The sequence below is a fragment of the Triticum dicoccoides genome, chromosome 3B (genome assembly GCF_002162155.2).
Source record: "Triticum dicoccoides isolate Atlit2015 ecotype Zavitan chromosome 3B, WEW_v2.0, whole genome shotgun sequence".
NCBI classification, from domain to species: domain Eukaryota; kingdom Viridiplantae; phylum Streptophyta; class Magnoliopsida; order Poales; family Poaceae; genus Triticum; species Triticum dicoccoides.
The window spans coordinates 711658627-711680330 of NC_041385.1; positions in this window are offsets into that span (position 1 = coordinate 711658627).

The window sequence follows — 21704 nt, forward strand, 5'->3', positions numbered from 1 at the left end:
GGAAAAAGACACCATATAGCAGAAAATGGGCATCGGGGGCCTGCCTGGTGGCCCACGAGGCAGGGGCGCGCCCTCCACCCTCGTGGCTGCTGGGTGGCCCCCCCTCTGGTGCTTTCTTCACCCAATATTTTTAATATATTCCAAAACTGACTTTTGTGGAGTTTCAGGACTTTTGGGGTTGTGCAGAATAGGTCTCTAATATTTTCTCCTTTTCCAGCCCAGAATTCCAGCTACTGGCATTCTCCCTCTTCATGTAAACCTTGTAAAATAAGAGAGAAAAGGCATAAGTATTGCAACATAATGTGCAGTAACAGCCCATAATGCAATAAATATTGATATAAAAGCATGATGCAAAATGGACGTATCAGTAAACATGCATCCATGGTTACCACTCAAGTAGAACAAGTACTTAAGGCACAAGATGATTTGCTCAATGAATTAAATAATAAGAACAATGATAATGTTGTTAGAGTTATGACTAGAGGTGGTAAAATGACCTAGGAACCTTTGTATCCTGAGGGCCATCCTAAAAGACTTGAGAAAGATTCTTAGAAAATTAATATTGATGCACCCAGTTCTTCTAAGAAAAATAAAAAGAATAAGGATATGACTTTGCATGCTTCTAGTGAACCTGTTATTAACACGCCTAAGAATCGCAATGATATTTCAATTTCTGATGCTGAAACACAATCTGGGAATGAACATGAACCTACTGATAATGTTAATGATGATGTTCATGTTGATGCTCAACCTAGTAATAACAATGATGTAGAGATTGAACCTGTTGTTGATCTTGATAACTCACAATCAAAGAACCAATGTTATGATAAGAGAGACTTTGTTGCTAGGAAGCACGGTAAAGAAAGAGAACCATGGGTTCAGAAACCCATGCCTTTTCCTCCTAAGCCATCTAAGAAAAAGGATGATGAGGATTTTGAGCACTTTGCTGAAATGATTAGACCTATGTTTTTGCGTATGCATTTGACTGATATGCTTAAAATGAATCCCTATACCAAGTACATGAAAGATATTGTTACAAATAAAAGAAAGATACCGGAAGCTGAAATTTCCACCATGCTTGCTAATTATACTTTCAAGGGTGGAATACCAAAGAAACTAGGAGATCCACGAGTACTAACTATACCATGCTCCATTAAAAGAAACTATGTTAAAACTACTTTATGTGATCTTGGAGCCAGTGTTAGTGTTATGCCTTTCTCTTTGTATCGTAGACTTGATTTGAATAAGTTGACACCTACTAAAATCTCTTTGCAAATGGCCGATAAATCAACTGCTATACCCTTCGGTATTTGTGAGTATGTGCCTGTTGTGGTTGCAAATGTTACTATTTTAACGGACTGTTATTCTTGATATTCCCGAGGACGACAGTATGTCGATCATCCTTGGTAGACCCTTTTTGAATACTGCAGGGGCTATTATTGATTGCAACAAAGGCAATATCACTTTTCATGTTAATGGTAATGAGCATACGGTACACTTCCCGAAGAAACAACCTCAAGTCCATAGTATCAACTCTATTGGAAAATTTTCAACTATTACTATTGGAGGTTTTGAATTCCCTCTTCCTACTATCAAAAATAAATATGATATTAGTATTGTTGGGGACATGCATATCTCCGCTGAGGTAACATAGTGTTATTCGAAAATTCTCTAGTTTCATGATATACTGAAGAAGTTTGTTAACAAGACTTGATCAACCTTGTTAGTGGATTCCTTTTGATGAGCATGAGATGGATGAAGTTAGAAGGCAAAACTTTCTGTCCCCTCCTTTTACTTTATTTTATTTAGATTAAATAAAGCAAAAATAGTATTTTCTGTCTGTTTTCTGAATTATCTGTGCATTAAAAAATACCCCGAAAATAAAAGTTCTCCAAATGCCCTGAAAATTGAGTATGTTTTTTGTAGAATATTTGAGAATTTCTGGCTTGGGGGAGTACGTATTTCTCACCGACATTACATTCATGTTCACACACTCATTCTAGTTGTCGGTGTTCATACTTTTTCATTTTACTATCCATGCTAGTTTCTTTTCTTTTCTTGCTTTCTTCTTATGTGTTTGAAAAACTTTGAGAAAAACAAAAAATTGAGTTGTAGCTTTCAGCTAGTTTACTTTCCATGCTTGTATTAGATGTATTAAAAGAAAACCCAAAAAGATTTCTCGTTCTTCTTTTGCTTGTTGGGAGCTTTCGCATGTAAATAGTTTTTCTCGTTCTTTTTAATTCTTTTCTTTTCTTTTGGGGTCGAGAGGAGAAGACGACGATGAAATTGATGAGTGGCTCTCATATGCATTATTGTTGATCTAACCAAGAGCCTATATTACCTTGTCTTCTCCTTTGAATTAAATGTTTGCAGATTCCAGCTTAGTCCAATGCATGTGCACTACTATTGTTATACATACCACTCGGTTGTGCAAGTGAAAGGCAATAATGACGATATATGATGAAATGATTGAGATGAGAAAAGCTGGTATGAACTTGACCTATCTTGTTTTTGTAAATATGATTAGTTCATCGTCCCTGGTTCAGCTCATTATGAATGAAACATGTTTGGAATGACAACTAGAGATTATAGTTACTCATGCCATTCTTAATTAGCTAGGAATTTATAATGGTTTATCTTGCATGCCAACATGCTATTAAAATGGTTGTGATGTGGTATGATAGGGTGGTATCCTCCTTTGAATGATTTGAGTGGCTTGACTTGGCACATGTTCACGCATGTAGTTGAAACAAAATCAACATAGCATCCATGATATTTATGTTCATGGTGATTTATATCCTACTCTTGCTTGCATTCATTGTTGGTTAAAATGAATGCATGTTCATGACCGTTGTTGCTCTCTAGTTGGTCGCTTCCCAGTCTCTTTCTAGCCTTCACCTGTACTAAGCGGGAATACTGCTTGTGCATCCACTTCCATAAAACCCAAAGTTATTCCATATGAGTCCACAATACCTACCTATATGCGTTATTTACCTGCCGTTCCAAGTAAATTTGTATGTGCCAAACTCTAAACCTTCAAATGAAATTATGTTTTGTATGCTCGAATAGCTCATGTATCAACTAGGGCTACCTATATCTTCCATGCTAGGTGGGTTATTTTTCACATGAGTGGACGCCGCTCATCATTCACGAGAAAATGGCCGGTAACCGGGATACCCAGTCCCATGCTCAAATCAAATCAAAATAATTGCAAACAAAACTCCCCTAGGATTGTTGTTAGTTGGACGGTACCCGTTGTTTCGGACCAGCCGTGGAATGTGCTCGTTGGTTGTTGGGGATATAACTGTTGGTATGACCCGCCCAGGAGGGGCCGGGTTATACCCACGGCGACTCTTGATATGAAGCCCATGAAAACATTAAATATAGCGGTTAACAACCAAGGTCCCAAGGCCCAAGGGCGACTTAGGGCCCGCAGGTATAAACCGCCATATATGTAAGACTTGTATTGTAAGGCATGTAAAGATAGACACCGAGCCGGACACGTTGTCTATGAGCCGGTCGGGACTCTATGAGCCACTAGGCGTCGACCTGTGTATATAAAGGGACAACCCGACGATGGTTCAGAACAAGAAACAACATATCGAAAGCTAGGTCAAGCGGATTCACTCCCTGGTAATCGAGACATAAGCAATACCACCCCAAACTGGATCGTAGGCTTTTACCTTCACCACAAGGGACTGAACCGATATAATTCTTGTGTCCTTTGTCCCGTTTAACCCCTTTAAGCTAACCTAGAGGCGATGGCTCAATGACTAAGTCCTTTCACGAGGACATCTGCCATGACTATTCCACAACAGTTGGCGCCCACCATGGGGCCAGCGCATGGTGGTTTCGAGTTCTTGAAGGGCAGCTTCGAAGGGATCAAGGGATACGCCGTGGGCCGGATGACCAACAGTCATCGCGGCAAGCTCTACATCGACGACGCCGGCTGGGGCCCCGAGGCCGGCTCAATTGAGTACGGGTAATAGGTCCCCTTCGGCGGAATCCACGTCTTCATCGGCAAGATCGGCGAGCCGGGCCCTGAGCCGGACATCTGCAGCGACATCATCGAGACGGCTCAGCGTGCAAGACCTGCCCGCGCTCAGCCCGCCGTGAAGCGTGCCTTCATGGGATACATCCATGGAGGGGAATTTGATGAAGGATCTATGTCTGGCGGTGAGATAGCTATCTACTCTGATGGTGTGTCGTCCACGGGCGAGACTACTTCGCTGTATCAACTACAAGATGATAGGCTTGAGGTCTATTCCGATGGAGACAATATTTCGGACCCCTTTGAGCCGCCGAACCGGGTTGCAATCTTTATGGCCGGGATGCAGCCTGTGCAGACTTCCTCAAGTATGCCAGCAATGACTGTCGGTGTCAAAACCAACAGATCTCGGGTAGGGGGTCCCAAGCTGTGTGTCTTAGGATCGATGGTAACATGAACACAGGATTTTACCCAGCTTCGGGCTCTCTTGAAGAGATAATACCCTACATGATGCTTGATTGACTTGGATGAGTATAGGGGTTACAAGAGTTGATCTACCTCGAGATCATATGTTGTGGTCTAAACCCTAGAGGTATGATGAGTAATATCATAATCTATCGACTAGCCTAGCCTCGGTTTATATAATGTACCAGAGGCTAGGATAACAAGAGTCCTAGTCGAATACGCCGATGGAGAGGAGTCCCTGTCTTGATCACCAAGTCTTGTAGAATCTTCCTTGTGTATACTTCGGCTGTTCGAACTGGCCCATGAGTAAACAACCATGGGGGTCCTCGGCCCAATCCCACTGATCGGGAGACAACATGGGGAGTACCCCGTAGTACAGGACACCGCAAGTAGCCCCCTAAACCGGTCTTCAAGTTGGGGACGCTCCTCGATTCATCCGAACTGTTCTTCATCTTCAGTCGCCGGTCTTGAAAACTGGTTCAACAAATCTTCTTATCTTCAATCTTGAGGATTGCTGAAGTAAACCTGAAGAGTTTGCATGTCGGGTATCCGAGGAGCCCCTTTAAATTATCGGCTTCTATCAATGCCTTGTTATTTTCACGCCCACCTCGGGTTTGAAGTTGTTCCCGGGCGGCGGTGTCCTCTTGCATGCGAGCTCCAACGCCGGACTGCATTCAAGGTATCTTTTGCAGCCGAGCACCAACGCCGGACTGTATCCGAGCTCCATCACCAAACTGTATCCTGAGCTCTAACGCCGGACTTTATTTGAGGTGTCATAGAACACCTTGGTTCAAAAAAGTTGAAGGAGTTTAGCCGAGCTTAATGCCGAAAATGCCCTCTATGGAGCCAGCCACTGACGCCCGAGCTTTATGCCGGACTGCTTCCAAGGTGGTACACCACCCTTGACTGCGGGCTGATTGTTTGCGGATTTTATTTCCGATTGATGCAATTTACTTACTAAAGAGATATGTAGCCAGTAGCCCTCAAGGTGTGTGTGTCGGCCTAAAATTCCGAGATGCACTTTAGAGGAGATAGTGATCGTCGGATGGACCCTTGAGAGAGGTTTTTGAGAAGTCACCGTAATATACTAGCTTGATGCCGGATAGGTCCATATTGTACCTATGGTTGTCCGAAGACGCGTTTGCCTATAGTTCGGTCAAGCCGAACCCTAAGCGCTTTGAATTTTTTGCATTGAACAGGCAACGCAGTAGCCCCCGAGACACTGGTTGGGTGGCAACACCAGATCAGGGGATCGATGTGCCCCTTTAATATTTGCAAATAATAAGCCCGAAGCCCAGTAGCCCCCAAGCCTTAATGCGGGCACAGGTGGCCGAATTAAGGATCGATATCCATAGTAAAATCACAAATTATGTGTAATGACTCTATGTATCCAAGTACTTTACATCATTAATGATCGGATCCGCATTGTACAAAACTTTGTTGACCAACCATTAGATTTAACCTCTTCGGCCAGTAGCCGAGGAGTGTTTTCCTACTTTATAAAGCTGTTATAAGGGCAAAGATTTATGGAAAACAAGGCAATCCGGCTATACGGTTTTATAAACAAAGGTACACGGAGATATATGTTATATTATGTTTTAACGTAAGAAACGTCTTCCAAAGAAAATAGTCCCGCTATCGGTTCCTTTCTTTGGGTCGTCATTCTTATCATGATCAAACCTCATCTCCGATCAATGTGGGGAAAATATTGAGGATTTAGTTCAGGGAAAGTTCCCGAACTCTATGTTATTAATGAAACAGAAATTTCACCTCCATTGTTGCCCACCAATGTGATCCTTTAAGATTGCTAGCTTTCAGCTTCACCCAGTCTGAGGTACTAACTCATATGACCCGGTAGTAACAATCACAGAGGTGCTCCCTTTACCACCTAGCCGAACAATCGGGAGCGTAGGGGTAAGCACAGGAGACAGGCAACCTAGCTTGGCCAAAATCTTAAGTCAAATTGATGCATATTTATGGCTTTATAACGATGATTACGGAAGGCGGCCCTTGTATATTAGATGCCGATGATATGTTTATTTTGACTCAGTTGCGACCGTTTATCAGTTGAAAGTGGCCCATCATCGGCTTCTACCCCTTTGTAGATACTACGCAGGGTCTTTCCGCAATAACAAGACAACCCTTAGCCGACGTCTCGGTGCCCGAAGGTGGTTGTGTTAGCGGAAACAAGGCAATCAGATATGCGGACTTTATAACTTTCACTTAGTCATAGGAGCTTTAAACTGGGGAAGCTAGTTATGAGCCCCCGGTTAGTGTTCGGCGACAACCAAGGTCAAGCCGTAAACACTTTGGCCAATGTTATGAACGGCCCGTCATTTAACATAGTCATCGATCACTGACCAGTTTACGCTTATTGTGACAGTCAGTTTTCGGCTTTCTCCACTGAAGTGCTTAACCATGCGAGTTGGAAGCACAATCGCAGTGGTTCTCCCTTTGCACACTTAGCCGAACAAAGCAGAACGTAGGAGGCAAGCACAGGAGCCGGGCAACACAACTATTGACCGAAGACACAATTTGAAACCGATGCATATATAGCAATATCCGAGAATGTTTTTGCCAGATCTCTAAAGTTGTCCGGCGTTGCACTGCGAGACTTATGCTGGAAACACACAAATAGTTTAAAAGTGCCATAAGCTTGGAAAACCAAAAAACATCAGTAAAAACTTGACGTCCGAACAAAATCAAGTGTTCGATGCCAATCCAATAATTGGAAAAAGAAAAAAATTGTGCTTCTGTCATGCTTTAACATGACACATCCGATCTCAAGACTTCATGCGGGTCAGCCTATGGCTTCAAGCTCCTTATCCCAGAGGCGGAGTACTTCTCCGAGGTCAATTTAGAGAACTAAACTTGAGTGTCTTTTAGAGAGAAGACAGACTATCTAGCTGTTTATCATACACTCGAGTCGGAAAAGGAGCGGTAGAAAAAGACTTTGCAATGACCAAGAAGAAAACACATTTACTATAAAACAGCTCATATAAATTTTAAGATCCCCAAGTGACTTGGGTAAAAGAATATTATGTATAATGCTTGTATGTACCAAAGTACTTATATCATATATATGTTCACCCGAACTTTAAACGCGTCTTAACCGACTGTCAGCTTCTCCCTCTTCGGTCAAGGGCCGAAATGTGTTATGTACTCCACATGTCGAGAATATCGACAGTGTTTCCGATAACCAGGCAATCAGGGCATAAGGCTGTAACAAACAAAGCGTGCTCGGGGAACTTATGCTATATTACTAACGAAGTGTAAGAAGCATCGTCGAAGAAAATAGTACCCCCACCGATAGCTTTCTTCGGTTGCTCATTATTACTATGAGACTTGTGCAATAGATTTTTTGTATTCATGAGTTCCATTGTGTGCCGACCATGATTGAAAACAATAAATGCACTAGCTTCCGGTTTCACCCAGTCCGAGGTACGAGCTCGAGTGACCCGATCGTGACAATCGCAGAGGTGCTCCCTTTACTCCCTAGCCGAACAATCGGGAACATAGCGGTAAACACAGGAGCAAGGCAACCTAGCTTGAGGAACACTTAAGTCAATATGGTGCATATTGTGGCGTAATACACGAACAAGGAACGAAGCCATACAAGTATAATCATATGCAAGAGAAAAAACTTCATAAAGGAAGCCCCCAAATAAATGGGGTATTTGAATTTGTGTGTCACAAACCAAATTATGACAAGGAATTTTTTCACAAACAACTTTTTGCCAAAAAAGTATAATGCTTGGTCGAACCAAATAAAATTTAAAACTGAAAGTTTTTGAGCATGAAAGCAACTTAGCAAGTTAATGTGTTCGGCATTGCTTACGCGGTCCGAGCTTGATGCGGGACAAGGTTCCAGCCCCCAGGCTGGTCCCAAGGTGGCCGAGCAGAGAGTTCGGCACTCTGAAAAGATGAAGCCCCCAGTCCAGCCGCGGTGATGGAGCAGGTCGGCAGGTGACACCGGAGTCTCCGGCCGAGTAGGCTAACCAAGCGATGATGCGAGGTTGCCAACACAGGGCAGTGTGCCAAGGCGACAACACAATTTGGTCGACGAAGGCGATAGCGCGGCTCAGTCTGAGTCGATTGGCTGCACAGATAAAATAGTGCAAACCAAAAGTAATGACAAATAAAGATAATACTGTATATTAAAAAAATCTTCTACTTATTTAATACAAGTGAAGTAAATAATGAAAGAGATATGGCCTGAGCGTCAAGGTCAATGTCGATGCAGGGCGTCGGCGTGATGTGGTAAAGGCATGGCAAAGCCCGAGTTCACGGGTCGGTCCAAGTTCCGGATACGGCGTTCGCTGAACTATGTATAGAAACTGACCGAACCACCACGCGACTATTGTTAATGCGGCCACCATTTGATAGACCTATGTATAGATGATGGAACAAAGTAGAGTAATAATTCCTTGGGAAAAATAAACCCAAACAAGCAAAAATTGCTAGGGCTAATAGCACCTGGTTTATTTGTTGTAGCGGTCCAAAGAAAGGTTACTCCCATAATTGGGACTCGATCCGCACACCCATTGCCTGATGGGTGATGAAGCGATGGTATGGCGATGCTTGCAAAGGTTGGCTCGCCACGGCGAAGCCTGTGGTCCAGCTAATGTGATGAAACTGGTCGGCTGGTGACGCCGAAGTCTCTGAAGTAAGCTGATGAAGAGATGGCGAAGCCCTCGGTCCAGCTGAGGTGATGGAGCAGGTTGATAAGGAGACATTGCAGCTGCCATGTCAGCCGAGGTGTTGAAGCAGTTCGGCGTGATGGACATCGGCTTGACGAAGCAACAGTGCGGCCATGCCGACGCAGGTCGTAACTTGTGACGCGGTCGAGGCCAGCTTGATGAAGTGACCATGTGGCGATGCCGGTGTGCCCGATCCTTGTAATCCGTGGGGTGGCGATGTTGGTGATAATTTATCCTTCATGATGCCGCACTCTTGTTCGGCTCGCCAAGATGATAATCCCAAGATGTTGAGCTCGGCTTGGCAAAGCAACGACGTGTCTAGCGCAGGTCGGCCACCGTGGAGCAATATTAACGGACTGGTTTGACACCGGCGCGATGGTGAAGATTATATTGGAAAAATACTTTTAATATTAGTGGGATGTGTTTGAGAACAAAACACAATACCCCATACAAAAACTCCCTTCAAAAAGGATTTCTGAAACCCCGTTCATAAAGAAGATGACCTCGGGACGGATTCGTTTTCACACAGAAAACAGATCCGAAAAGTGGTGCACTAATTGGAAGGTTTCCGGAATTTGGACGGTCGGATCGAGCTGAAATTTTGACAGGTGGTAGATATAGGAATTCCACACCTGATAAACGGTTGGATTTTCCAAAGGACGTCTGAGCTGGATGCTGGACACCACGCTCCAAACTCGTCTGGATTCTCATCTAGATTTGACAGGGCTCCGGTATATCAAAGATTGCTCCATTGAAATGCAACGAAATTTCGCAGGGTCGTTGTAGACTCAATTCCACACAATTCCACCGAAGGAATTTTCAAAGTAATGCTCGAGGAGGTGGCGGTAGCGGATACAAGTTTGCTGCTCGGAAAAACAACACGGTCGCCCAAGGGCAATGTTGACGTTGAGCCCCCGAGCTCCATGGATGATTCCTCCATGATCTTGATAGAGATCGGAGTTGATGATGACGAGGACATATGTCTGATCTTGATGATCTGAAAGGAGCCTGGTCCTCGGACCAGCCGAGGTGACCATTTGAGCCGGCGATGAAGACGCCGATGTCGCTGTTGATCCATAGACCACCCATTGATCCATTGTTGATCACACAGCAGAACTCTCAATGAGAGCACCATTGTCGGTGTCAAAACCGGAAGATCTCGGGTAGGGGGTCCCAAGTTGTGTGTCTTAGGATTGAGGGTAACATGAACATGGGATTTTACCCAGCTTCGGGCTCTCTTGAAGAGATAATACCCTACATGCTGCTTGATTGACTTGGATGAGTATAGGGTTACAAGAGTTGATCTACCTCAAGATCATATGTTGTGGTCTAAACCCTAGAGGTATGATGAGTAATATCATAATCTATCGACTAGCCTAGCCTCGGTTTATATAATGTACCAAAGGCCTAGGATAACAATTGTCCTAGTTGAATACGCCGGTGGAGAGGAGTCCTTGTCTTGATCACCAAGTCTTGTAGAATCTTCCTTGTGTATACTTCGGCTATCCGAACTGGCCCATGAGTAAATGGCCATGGGGGGTCCTCGGCCCAATCCCATAGATTGGGAGACGACTTGGTGAGTACCCCATAGTCCAGGACATCGTTAATGACCTCCGGGTCAGCAGCAACGATGGCAGCCGGGGTAGGAGGCCCTGTGCGCCCGCTGGCTCAAGTTTTGACAAACTTATTGGATAAATTGACAGCTTTATTGACAGCATAGGTCAACCCGACGAATAGAGATCAGCACATGCAGAAGTTACAAAGCTGTGAGAGGAGATAGAACAGGCCAAGGTAGATCTGGCGACTGAGGACGTCAGGATGGCCGCAGAGCGAGCTGTCCTGGATGCCCAGGGGCAGCGGATCCAAGCAAAGGCTTACCAGCTTACGATGAATCAGAACGCTTTCAATGAAGTCATGAGGAGGAGGCACATGTCTCGTCTACCTCTCGTTTACGAGGGGAGAAATCTCTTTTGCACGTGTGGAGCGGGGCCCGGTAAGCCGCCACAGTTAAACCAGGACACATCGCTTGGGGCTAGAGCATCGACTCAACCACGCGTGACGGAGCCACCTCGTTTGAACATTGTTCCGCCTCAGCACGTGCCAACACCACCGGGTCATTATTCTAACCCGTTGGATAATATGATCGCTGTGGCTACACGATTGGAGGCTCTCCCAGTTGAAGGTGATTCTCCAGCGACGGTTGAAGCACGAAGGGTTAAGGAGCTTCTTCAAATGGTAATGGTACAACAGGAGGCGTACTCTTACAGCCGAGACAAGATTCATTCGACTCCTCATCCAAGCCGGAGCTATAGCAGACACATGGACTCACTAGTTGTTTCAAGCAATGCCCAGCGCCATGAGTGGCCACGGGGTCATGACCCAGCGGGTAATGTGCTCAAGGTGCGGTCAATCAGGGCAGGATGCGTCAAGAAGTGGAGCAGGCGGCTCAACCAGCGGTTTATCAACAACTTCTGGCTTATCCGACGACTTCTCTGGAGGCAGGCATGACCTCTAGGACTCCAGATGTACCATGTTTGGTACCGGCTCTGCGTAATGAGCGTTTGCCTAAGGATTTCAAAGGGCCTCGTAAGGTGCCTAATGACATGGCCGACTTACCCCCCGAGGCATGGATTGAAAGTTATGAGATGGCCATGGAGCTATTGGAGGTCAGTGATGCTGTGTGTGCTAAGTATTTTACCATGATGCTGGATGGAACGGCCTGTACTTGGTTAAAGGGGCTGCCTGCCAACTCCATCGGATCATGGCGAGAGTTGAAGGCCCGGTTTATTCAGAACTTTAAGGACACATGCAAACAGCCCATGTCGATCGTGGACTTGACTAATTGCAAGCAAGAGGAGGGTGAATCCACGACCCATTGGGTGCGTCGGGTCAAAGCTATCATACATTCATCCGATAACATGAACGCCGGTTCTGCGGTCTTAATGTTGGAAAAAATTGTCGTTTTTTGCCTCTTAAACATAAGCTGGAGTGGCTCAAGCACGATTGTAATGACATGGGCCAGCTGATGGCGGCTCTAGTCAAATATGCCGACTCTGATAGTACCAAGGACCCCGAGTCTGACGACGAGAAAACAGGGAAGGGAAAGAAGAACAACAACACTAAGGGTCTGCAGCATAACCCGGCAAGTCAGGGGGGCAACGGTAAACGCAAGGCTGATGGTAGCTCGAAAATTGTGGCTACACCAATGCACAGGGCAACAATCAACGTTATATGGGGAGGCCGCCTCCTCGGACCGGCGGATCAGGTCCTACTCTGAAGCAGTTACTGAATGAGCCTTGTCTAAGGCATGCCACGCAGGAAAAACTGACTACTCACCTTTGGAAAGATTGTACGATTATGAAGGCTTTCAAAAACCTTAACTCATTTGATGGCAGTCACGGACAGGGCAGCGGCTCAGGTGGTGGCGGTTCCCATGGCCCGGGTTATGGAGGTGGCGGTTCTAATTCCGGTTTCAGGGCCACCAAAATAATTAGGGTGGATATAATCAAGGTAGCCTGGGTGATTACAATCAACAATCCGGCCAGGGGGGTCAGCAGTAGTAGCAGTCCAGCTATCAAAGTCATCCAAAGCAGTTTAATAGCGGGCAATATCACGTTTTCACCACAAGTTTGTGCAAACGGGATCGGAAGCTTCACAAGAGGGCTATGAACGCTGTTGAGCCTGCGGTCCCCCACTACTTGCAATGGTCTGAGCAGCCCATTATGTGGAGCAGCGCGGATCACCCACCCCGGGTTGATAATCCGGGTCACTTAGCTTTGGTGGTGGCGCCTCAAGTTGGTGGATACAAGTTCACTAAGGTGCTCATGGATGGAGGTAGCAACATTAATATCCTTTATTATGAAACCGTCCGTCGCATGGGGTTAACTGATAAAAATATTAAGCAGTCTAATATTGTTCTCCATGGAGTGGTGCCTGGTAAGTCGGCATACCCAGTTCGCAAGATTGAACTGGAAGTAGCCTTTGGAGATGAGCATGATTCCAGGGCTGAGAAGTTAACTTTTGAAGTGGTCAAGATCAAAAACCCGTACCACGCTCTGTTTGGACGGTCGGCTTATGCCAAGTTCATGGCACGGTCGTGTTATGTTTATCTGCAGCTCAAGATGACGGGTTACAAGGGGACCATCACAATGCATGGGAGTCGGAAGATAGCCTTGGAATGCGAGGAAGGTGATGCGGCTTATGCTGAGTCTATTTGCGCAATGGAAGAGTTGAAATTTTACAAGGATAATGTTGACCCGGCGGATATGACATCTTTGAAGAAGCCAACTACGGAGCATGATCCGGTGCTGAAGTTTAAGTCAGCCAATGACACTAAGCTTGTTGACTTTGTTCCTGGTGATTCATCCAAGCAGTTCAGTATCAGTGCTAATCTGGATCCTAAATAGGAAAGCACGCTCATCGAGTTCATTCGTGAGAATTGGGACAACTTTGCATGGAAGCTTTCTGACATGCCAGGTGTACCGAGGGAACTCGCTGAGCACACTCTTAACATTGATCCAAAATTTAAACCAGTCAAGCAATTCCTTCGTCACTTCAATGAGGAGAGGCGTAAGGCTATTGGCGAAGAGGTGGCTCGGCTCTTAGCGGCTGGGTTCATCATTGAAGTTTTTCACCCTGAATGGTTGGCTAATCCGGTGCTGGTGCTTAAGAAGAACGACACTTGGCATATGTATGTGGATTACACGGATTTAAACAAGGCTTGTCCGGCTGATCCTTTTGCTCTTCCTCGTATTGATCAAATCATTGATGCAACGGCGGGATGTGAGCGTTTGAGTTTTTTGTATGCTTACTCCAGTTATCATCAGATCAAGATGGCAGTTAAGGACCATGTGACGCCCGGATAATTAAGCTACAGTAATTCCCTGCCGTTGATGCCATGCCATCATGATTACTGTTGTTAAACTCGCAATGTTTCAAACCCACTCTATATTCTAAATTCAAAATCAAGTCAAACTCAAAAGTTTTTCAAATGTCTAAAATAAAATGTTCATCATGTGGCAAATTTTCATTTGTTAATATTGGTGGTGAACCAACTTTTTGCAAAGTGGTTTAATGCCCTGACCTAAATAAAACAGAAATATAAAAAAGGGGGTAAGTTAAATAAAAGAGAAAAAAGAAAACATCCCCCATCACCCTGGGCCGCTTGGCCACCCGACCAACTAGGTCGGCCCAGCAGCAGGCCCAGCTCACCCGCACCAGGTCCTACCCTCCCCTGTTCCTCGCGTGCACCCGACCGTGCCCGCGGTCGCCGTCACACCCTCTCGCCGGCAGCGCCAGGAGGGGATAAGGGCGACAGCCCACGCCTACTCGATCCCCACTCCCACTTCTCCCTGCCACTCCATCCACCTCGCTCTCGCCCTCACCCATCGCTCTTCCGCTCCCCACCGTTTCCCCCATCTCCCGAGCGCGGCCGTCGCCGACGCGCTTCACCGCGGCCACCGGCCGGCCCTCGTCTTCTGCCACGCCGTAAAGTCTCTTCATCGTCTGCCACGCCGCCTGGTGCCAGGTTGGATCTAGGGAGGTCTACAGCGTCGGATCCCCTTCATCGTCTTCCTCTGGTCGCCGCCACCGCATTCGACTCCGTCCATCACCCTGCTGCTACTAAGTTGCGACCGGGCCACCGTGCGCCTCCCCGGTGAGCTCGCGCCCCTCCTCCCTTTCCCCGTGTGCCCGCGCTCCCTCTAACTCGCCTCGTAGAAGAAGCTAGCTCCGACCGCCATCTTTGCTGGTCGCCGTCGTAGCTACAGCCCTACTCCGGTCAGGAGACGCCACGGTTCAATGCGCCTCGTTGCCCTCGACCAAACGCGCCCGCCTCGGCTGCCTGCCGGTGCCCTACAGCCCTGCGATGCCCGCGAACCGATCAGCCCCTCCCGTCTTGGGTTGCCGCTAGCCCCCGGCTGCGGCCCCGTTCCCCCCTGGCCGACGCCCTGCCGCACCCGACGGCCTCGCACCGCGCCCCAGGCCGCGTGCCTCACGCCGTGGTCGTGCCCTTGCCCACCTCCGGGCCTAGCCGGTTACGCAGGCCCCGCTCCGCCTCTGACCTTGTCGCTCACCGGTGTCCCGACCTTGCCGCACCGCCCGGCAGGCTCCCCCGTCGCCGGTGGCCTTGCCCCGCGCTCGGGCACAGCGCCCCTCGGGCACGGGCGCCCGCTCCGTTAACCGCCTGCTCCAGTTGCCGGATGGGCCACTACCAGCAGCCCCCCCCCCTTCAAAAAAAGAAAAGAAAAATATATATGAATAATAAACTAATTAATTAGTTAATTAACTTAATTAAAATGGTTTAGTTAAACTAACTAATTAGTTAGCCTAATTAATAAAGTAATTAGTTAGGTGAGTCAATGACAGGGGGTCCCACCCCTGTTGACCAGTCAAACATTGACTGGTCAACTGTGTCCCCCTGGCCCACCTGTCTCCCACGGGGTACACTTTTGTGTACACTGTGCTGGGTGCGCCTAGCATTTTAGCATTTATTTTCGAATTAAAATTAATTTCAGAATATTAATAGAATTTTGAAAAATAATAGAAATTAAACCGTAACTCGGGTCGAAAAACTTTGTACATGAAAGTTGCTCAAAACGACGAGACGAATCCGAATACGCCCTCCGTTTGTCTGCCACACATCCCTAGCATAGAGAACATGCAACCTTTCCCCTCTGGTTCATCTGTCTGACAGACGTCCGGAACCGGGAAAACATTCCCGGATGTTTTCCCTCTTTGCCAGTATCGCCTAACGCTACGTTAGATACCTCTAGCACCGCTTATTGTCTTGTTGTGCATATGTTTGCGTGTATTTACTGTTTCTTCCCCTCTTCTCTCCGGTAGACCCCGAGGCTGATGTTGTCGCTGTGATCGTCTACGTCGACGACGACCCTCCTTATCTGAGCAACCAGGCAAGCACCCCCCTTTGATCATCCCGATATCGCCCATTCTATACTCTCATGCCTGCATTAGATTTTGCTACTGTTATTGTTTGCTCCTATTCTGATGCATAGCCTGCTTTTGTACCTGCTATTGTTACCTACCTGCTTATCCTAAACTGCTTAGTATAGGTTGGTTAGTGATCCATCAGTGACCCCCACTTGTCCTTGTTGCCCCTGCTTCATCTTCGACGACTCGAGCAGCGTGATCGATGACCAGAGCCCAACACCTCACTTCACATCACGCCCCTTTTGTTGCTCGACTCTGCAGAGCTACTACCGAGTGCCGAGGGTGATCCCTCATAACACACTCCTGATGATAATTCTGTAGTGTAGCTATTCGGTCGCGGTCATCTAGGGTGATTTCCTCTTTCACCATTCCCGATACGGCTCTATCGTTCAACACCTCAAGTGTGAACCTCGAGGGTGGTCCCTCTTACGTTCACCTTGATGATTACATTGAGTGGAATCCTCCGTGGGTGATTCCTCGGGTTTTCCCCTTGATGTTTGGACACAAGGTTACCTTGACTTTACTTGAGACCTTTGGGCAAGTCGGGCGGGCCCGGAGAGCACCTGCAAGATGGTTACGAGGCACGGCCGGGCAGGCAGGCCACCCCGGAGTGGGCTGGGCTAGCCCTTGTCGTATTTCCTCGAGACGGGGCGATGGGGTCACCTTATCGTGAGTCTCTGCTCATCTCCGCAAGCTAATAATACACTATGGTTTGGGGTATTTGTTCTGAGTTGGCCTTTGGCCTTTACGCACCAACCAACACCCGAGAATAGTTATGGGCCTCGATGCCGTGGTATCAGCCGAAGATTTGTCAGACGTCTAGTTCAGCATTGCGGCAAGGCCTGGTCGGCGCCCGAGTGGAGGTGGCCTGGATCGCCCTGCGCGCAACGATCTGGAGTGCAATGGGCGATGGGCCCAGACCCCGGAGTGCTTAGGATGTAGACCGGCGGGGACCTCTTTGCTGAGCCTAGGTAGGGCTGCGACATGTTGATCTTCCGAGGCCGGGCATTGACCTCAGAAAGGTGTGTCCGACCAGAGTGATCGAGCATGTTGGAAAATGTGGTGCACCCCTCCAGGGAAGATTATCTATTAATAGCCGTGTCCACGGTAACATACGTTCAGACTTATATCCTGATCTTATACAACTACAAATGGATACTTGAAATATGTGGTTTCGGGATTGCTTTCTCGCAGGGAGTCGAGGAAGGATCTCTGGGCATTAATGTTACAACATGCTTGATAAATATAAATTGCTATTCTTTACTCTTCTACATGCTGCAAGATGCTCGGAGCGGCGTGAAGATGCTAGTCTTTGATTGGCTAGGCTTTCCCCCTCTATTCTGGCATTCTACAGTTCAGTCCACAGATACAACCCTTCCATTTGATACAAATGCATACTTAGTATGGATCTGATGCTTGCGAGTACTTTGGATGAGTATTCATGGTTGCTTTGCTACCCCTTTCCCCCCTTATTTCTTCTTTCCGGTTGATGCAACCAGATGGTGGATCCTTGGAGCCAGATGTCACCCCCGCCGACTACTACTACATGGAGACCGCCAACGACCAGGAGTAGTTTAGGAGGTCCCAGGCAGGAGGCCTTGCCTCTTTGATCGTTGTTGCTTTTGTGCTAGCCTTCTTAAGGCATCTTTGTTTAACTTATGTCTGTACTCAGATATTGTTGCTTCCGCTGACTCTTGTGTATCGAGCTATGTATTCCAGCCCTCGAGGCCCCTGGCTTGTAATATAAAGCTTGTATTATTTTATTTGTGTCTAGAGTTGTGTTGTGATATCTTCCCGTGAGTCCCTGATCTTGATCGTACACATTTGCGTGTATGATTAGTGTTTGATTGAATCGGGGGCGTCACAAGTTGGTATCAGAGTCGACTGCCTGTAGGATCGCCCTTTCCAACTCCTTGGCCGAAGTTGAGTCTAGTTTTTCAAAAAATTGTTTTACTAACATGGTTGTGTGGCTTACGGGCCCACGTTACCATTGGGTGGTATTAGGATCTTTTACTCCTCGACCTTTACTCTGGGACTCTAATCTCTCTTCTATTCGGGTTAACTGATTTTGTTAAATCTAACTCTAGGTTCTCGTAAATACTTTCTCCCGGAGAGCCCCTCACTCCAGATGATTGCTTGGTGCAACAGAAGATTCTAAAGATACTCTCCGTTGTTTTCCCGAGACCCTTATGCCATTTGCCATTACGATCCCTACCACCGACAAATCATAATGGGTAACTACCTGCGTTGTCGTTCATACCTTCATCCCCAGTTGCTCTTGTTATTACAAGATGCCCCGAATTACTCTCTGTTGTCCTGAGAATCCGTTGAGCCTAAAACCTTGCAATTCTTTGTCACATGAATATACCCTAGGGATAATTACTCGCGCTTGCCAAGTATTCATTCATTCACAATTGTTCATGTGATTCACAAGATACTTTGGAATATCATCCGATCTTCCAATAGTCCTCTCTAACTATTGCTCTGCTAATATTTATCTGCTTGCAGTATGGTTACTTCCATATGTCTAGCAATACTCATTAGCATCCTTTGTCATCATCATTTCGAGCATTTGATTCGATTCGTTTGCAAATGCTCGCGATCATCGGTCCTATTTAAAATTCTCCCCTTGGTTCAGATGTCACTCCGGACATGAGCTGGTGTTCAACGAATCAAGCCTTAATTGACTGTTGATCTATGTCTATTCAACTTACTTGTCTTTGATCAGAGCCTCTACTTCCGATCCCCCAATTTGGAAACCATAATTCCTTTGCATTTGAGCTTTGAATTAGTTAGTTGTTTCTATAACCTGACCTCCTTGCATTCTTTCTTCTTCTGGTTGAGTACCGATACTTACATCAGATCCATTGTGTACCTCCAGGTCCTTTGTTGGGTTTTATCCAATAGGGTCCTTTCATATTCAGTAAACTTGTGAGCTTTTCCTTAGATACATAATGCCTTTGGTAGATTGAATCCCCTGCTTTTGTCAACCATGCTCTGCTTCCGAGCTTGAGTTATTTATTCCTAAAGTTTGTGGTATGTGTTCCTAAGATGCCCCGATGGGTTGAACCTATGCCTTCCATAATCTGTGTGAACCTGGAAACTTCTACGGGTCATACTCTACTAGTGTTATGCTAGATAAAATCTGAACACTATGGCTTTGTCGAAAATGAGAAGTGAATGATAGGTTATGCATTGATGAAGTGGGAGTCGACCTTGATCCTTTGTGTTCATGCCCATGGACCTGATGTGGAACTTATCATAGAAGCTTCTTGAAATAATAATAATCCCCTTTTGATAAGTTCATCTTGTATCTATGTTTGGTCCTTTGCCACCATGGTTCCGACCAGATTGTTCTTCTTTCATCTCATTTCTCGGACAAGTTAAAGTACTTGTCTTCTGCAGATCTTTTCTTCTGTCCAACCTCTATCCGGTTCTACCTTCGAGTATTACCCTCTAGTATCTCGAGAATATCACGGAACTACATAGCCTCTTATGAGTTCTTCATCAACTATTATTTCTTGCCGATTCCAATTTTCCATGGGTTCTGAGTTGTTAGACACTCGAGAACACCGATGAGTCTACTTTTTCCTTTCCATTGTTTGCTTAACCTTTCTTGTAACCTAACATATCTGAGCAGTGATAATTCTCTGCTTATGTAAACACCTCGGTGAACAAATTCTGTCAGTAGGACCTTGTTACTAATGTTGATGACATTCCGGTAGCCACCGATGGACGTGAACTTTGCCTATTAGTCTGCCTTGTCTTAACGAGCAGGAAAATGGTTCTCTTCGTCCCTCGCCCTTGGTACCGACGTGGTTGCCAACATAATTGACAGGCTATCATCTAACCTGCCTTGCTTTCATGACCGTGCAAAATGATTAGTGCATTCCTGGTGTTAACCCACATGGTGGGCCCATAACCCACAGTTCCACATGATCAAAACCTGACTCTCCTGTACATCCTTGTTTTCCAAAAATTGTTCCTCGCACTTGGCTTTGTATGTAAATCACGAGCCACATTCCGAGTGATCTATTCTGATATCAGGAGCAATACTTATTCCATTGCTCTAAACCCCCCTTTCACCCTCTGTTTTAGGCAACGAACGATTGCCTACCTTGTTGAACCTTCTTATTGCACCTTATTATCTTGCTCTTGATGACTTTCTTAAATTTCAACTTGAGAGATGCCTCTATGCCACGTTCAGAGAGACAGCCCCCATGTACCTATCTTGTGATGTGCTCTGTCCTTCCCGAGTCTTTCCACCTTACTCCATCTCTTAAATCTTGGGACGAGATTTCTTGTAGTGGAGGAGAATTATGACCCCGGATAATTAAGCTACAGTAATTCCCTGCCGTTGATGCCACTTCATCATGATTACTGTTGTTAAACTCGCGATGTTTCAAACCCACTCTATATTCTAAATTCAAAATCAAGTCAAACTCAAAAGTTTTTCAAATGTCTAAAATAAAATGTTCATCATGTGGCAAATTTTCATTTGTTAATATTGGTGGTGAACCAACTTTTTGCAAAGTGGTTTAATGCCCTCATCTAAATAAAATAGAAATATAAAAAAGGGGGTAAGTTAAATAAAAGTGAAAAAAGAAAACATCCCCCTCACCCTGGGCCGCTTGGCTACCTGACCAACTAGGTCGGCCCAGCAGCAGGCCTAGCTCCCCCGCACCAGGTCCTACCCTCCCCTGTTCCTCGGGTGCACCCAACCGCGCCCGCGGTTGCCGTCACACCCTCTCGCTGGCAGCGCCAGGAGGGGATAAGGACGACAGCCCGCGCCTCCTCGATCCCCTCTCCCACTTCTCCCTGCCACTCCACCCACCTCTGAAAGCACAAGTGCTCCCTGGGTGATTTTGGTAATTAATGTCAACATATCCCTTGTTGGACTAACACCTTTACCTAGTATGTTTCAGATAAGTGTAACACCCCAAAAGTTTAACCATGATTTATTAATTAAAATTTTGCCTTGGTAAATTAAACTTTTATTTCCTGGATTTTCTTTGGATTCAGAACCACTCTTTTCTTTTGAGTTGTGGAATTTTTCCTCCAAATAGAAAACTTTAAAAAAATATTGTTGGACTTATATACCCTCTCAAGAAACATTCCTTTTATCAGTGGAGTTATTTATATGATTATTTTTCCCTGAGCTTTATTTCTTATAAAAATGATTTTTATAAGCTTTAGAGCCTCTTTTGCACTGCAACCCTTTCATATATTCATTTAAAAATTCCACCAAAATTTGGGGAGGACATATGAGGTTCCTAAATCACTTTTATGCAAAAAACTCTATTACTCATTTGGGGATTTTGAGCCCAAGTTTTCAAATCTGGATCAGTTTGTGGTTTACACTGCAACCGATTTAAATAATTTCTTTAAAAATTGCATAAAAATTTGGAGATGTTAGTAGATGCATACAATTCAACTTTATGCAAAAACCCATGAATGTTCTTTGGAAAATTTGAGCAAATCATCCTCTTTTGCTCTCTAGCCCAGTTGGGTGTTTTCTACTGCAACCATATTTTAACTTGCCCTTTTACCCATGATTCCTTCTCCTACTTATAAACCACCCTACAAAACCCTTAAGTCCAGGA